Raw genomic sequence first — 4,007 nt, 5'->3', positions numbered from 1 at the left:
GTGTGTGTGTGTGTGTGTGTGTGTGTGTGTGTGTGTGTGTGTGTGTGTGTGTGTGATGATCTTTCAGTTTCCGTCTACCAAATTCAGTCACAAGCCTTTGGTCAATAGTAGAGCAATAGTAAAGCACACTTAGCCGAGGTACCAAGCACTGGGACTGATCCTAGAACCATTTGGCAGGGAAGCAAAAGAGATTTCAGAAATACTTGTTCGCTCCTTCTAATAGGGTAGAAAATCCAAACTAAATAATTATTGAAATTTTAACCCAGTAATGTGTATTTGCCCCCGAAATGTTTATACATTTATCTATATATTTTGTTTTGTTTATTTTATTCTATGAGAGCTTATTGACTGTTGTCTTCACTATCTTCAAGCTGTGACCCTAAACATTCTTAGTTAAATCATTCACAACAAATCTTTTATCATGCACTTAACAGATGTCTATTTCTTATCTGCAAGCTATGATGCATTAACTCCTATTTTTAAAAAAAATACGTGCAGCAGAATAAAACTGGTGCAGTGTTGTTTCTGGGTGGTCTATTTTATTGGAACTGTAAACAACCATGCTAAGCGCATAGAATAACCATAAACTAGAATTCGTAATACTAAAATTGATAATGGAATACTTCTAGCACTCAAAGACGATACAATAGTAATTTCACTTTTTTATTTACCAACACGTATTGTCACATTTTATCGTTAAAAAAGATGGGGTTTTAATGTAATTTTTGTGGTAGAACATATTGTAATGCCAAAATTTTACTTCCTTTTTATTCCTACTCCCTCTCTCCTTCTCTGTCTCTCCTCTCTCTCTCTCTCTCTCTCTCTCTCTCTCTTTCTTTCTCCCTGAAAACAAGTGCATATTAGCGACACAATAATATTTGCAGTGGTGCTCTTCACATTAAACCTTCCATTAACTGCAACATTCACATGACTTTAGTTTCACAAGCATAGATAAAAAGGCTTTTACATGTACCGAATTATTTACTTATCAAAGTGTCCTTGAGCCAAGCAAATCAAAACGTTAACACAAGGCTAAACTGTTCTGCTTAATTTCAAACACGATAAGAAAACTCAACAACTTCACTTCACTCCTGGGGTTTCTGATTGCGATAGACACCTTTAAAACGGCTGAGAACAGTAAGAACAAGCTCAACTGATTTGAAGAATTTGTTTATTTCTAGTATATCCATGTTGTTTAAAATAAATTCTAACTAGCTACAGATGTTTATAAACTCAGATTTATCTACAGAGACTACAGTTAAATAAATCAACTACTAGATAGTTAATAATGTACTTATTTAAAACATTTTTCTGCGCCTACATCCGGATTACTGCTCTATAAACTGTTCTGCATCACTCATTGATTATACAATTGGATGTTACAGTATATATATCCATCTGCATTATCTTATCTCATCATCATTTAGCAAAAGAAGCAGCCTTTGTAATGAACGCGTTGGGTATAACGCCGGAAGCTGCGGTAATCATCTCATATCGACGGAAAATGCTACAAAAGCACAGATAACATCTGCAAACGAAATTTTCGTCAGCCCCAGTGTAAATACCGCTTGCTCAGCAAAACACATCCAATCACCGTATGCCAAAGCGAAAATCTGTAGAACTGGTGTTCAACTAAACCGCTTTATAGGACTTTCAACCTAGCATTCGGTGGTAGGGTTCCTGCTACCAGGAAAGCGCAATTTATGCTGAAATCACATGATGCAATATGTAATTTGCTTTAAATTGAATGAATTTTAATAGGATTTTAGAATGTCTAATGGAATTTAAAACTATTTTTATGTATTTGTGTACATTTAAACTAATTAAATATTATTTTACAGAATAATAGAATTAAAATTTCTTTGATTAAAATCCTTTCTAACATGGAAGTATCCAAAGAGTATTTGAGGCACATAATGCTTTATGAGTACAAAAAAGGAAACTCTGCAGCCGAATCGACTAGAAACAAACACTCAGTTTATGGGAAAGAATGCTTGAATGAAAGAACTTGCAGAAGATGGTTTGTAAAATTCAGAAGTGGAGATTTCAGCCTTGAAGATGAAAATCGAGCAAACCATCAGATTCCTGTAAACCCAAATGATATTCTGAAAACGGCTATTACAACTCCATTCGGGTCATTTGAATTCCTTACCATGCACTTTGGGTTAAAGGACGCCGCCAGTACTTTTCAACGTTTCATTGATGAAGTAATACGTGGATTAGATTTCCTTTTCGCCTATTTTGGTGATCTTCTCATGGCTAGTTCTTCCGAAAAAGAACGAGATTTGAAGCAACTTTTCGAAAGACTTTCTCAATACAAAACTCGTATCAACGCTACCAAATGTATTTTCAGTGTGCTTTCTCTCACTTTCCTTGGACACGCCATTGATAAAGATGGAATTAGGCCTTTGCCAGAAAAGGTTGAGGCTATCGTAAAAATTCCAGTTCCTATTTCATTAAGACAGCTCAGGCAATTTCTTGGATTAGCTCATTTCTATCGACGTTTTATACATCATTGTGCTGAAACTTTATACTCTCTCAACAAATTGCTGCAACACTGCAAGACGAGAACAGAAAAGATCACTTTAACTCCTGCTGAAATACAAGCTTTCGACAATGTTAAACAGAAACTCTTTCGTGTCTCCATGTTGACTCACCCTATTCCTGATGCCGAAATTTCTCTTGAAGTCGACGCATCCGAAATTGGCGTCGGAGCAGTCATTCAGCAACATGGCGAATGGCAACCTCTGGCGTTTTTTTTTTCCTAAGTAGTCAAAACCAACTGAAACTAAATATAGCGTGTTCTGCGATCATTTCGACATCTGACATGTGGCACCCAGTTGCACCTGTACAAGTAATATCGATTTGATGAAAGGGAGTGATCTTATATCTGCACAAACATTTGGCCAGTATAAACAAAGCATTTGTGTGGTTGTTCGATAAGAAATTTAATTCTTTATTAGCCACTAGGACCGATATAGAGGGACAATACTGGACAGACGAGAACAATTAGAGGTCTACAACAGATTTGAAAGGGCGGATGGAAGAACAATATAAAAAGAAATAACAAAGTAAAAATTACACATAGCGTAATGATGAGACAACAAGATGAAATGTTGAGCATGGAAGCCTCACAAGCCACGACCGAGCACTGCTCTCACAAAGGAGATTACGGTGATACGTTTAAGTTGACCACATTCATGATCAACGATCACGCCCTCTAACATCCACCTAGTCCTGAACACACGCAGCAGTGTCATCTCTCTCCCTAGCTTTATTTTGCTTCGTATTTGTTATCACCCCATATGGTCTGAGGCACTTTTCTGTTGTTTACTTTGGCAAATGTTCGACTTTTTTCCTTTTTAGTGAATGAGTTTTAAATATTGATATTTTTCGAGCAGTTTGTTGAATTATATCAACGGGTGGGGTTAAGTTTATATTGTTCCCTTCACGCTTTGCAAAGCTTTTATATTTTTCTAGGTTTGCCTGGTTAATTTTTATGTTTTCTTGGTTTGTAGTTGCAACCGACGCGAAACCGCATCGGTTTGGTATGCATAATTCATTTTCTTTGTCAGTTAATTCTTTTTTATTGTTGCACAATGGGGTGTCCTTTGTGGAATTTGTCGTATATTTCTGGGTGTTTTCTGGGTTCACCTCCTCCTGTTCACGACAGGAAGTGCTGGGAACATTTCTTAGTACATTTCGTTGAGCCTGTTGTTATTGATGGGTGTTGTCTATGTTTTGGCTGGGAGCCATAATTTCAAAAATTTGTATGCAAATTACACAAGAAGAAGTTGCAAATAAGTTCAATTCGATACTTGGCCTGCTAAGCAGGTTTAGAATCGATGACGCACAAACTTCAGAAACAATAACACAATTTAGATTGAGAAATAGCAGAACTCACGAGAAGAAAAACACACGTCCGTTCGGTCAAAATTGTTGAACACGAATCCGTCGTTTAACGGCAGAAGAGTCTATTATATATATATATATATATATATATATAT

Source organism: Octopus bimaculoides, chromosome 15 (genome assembly GCF_001194135.2).
Source record: "Octopus bimaculoides isolate UCB-OBI-ISO-001 chromosome 15, ASM119413v2, whole genome shotgun sequence".
Lineage (NCBI taxonomy): Eukaryota > Metazoa > Mollusca > Cephalopoda > Octopoda > Octopodidae > Octopus > Octopus bimaculoides.
This window is presented reverse-complemented; position numbering follows the sequence as displayed.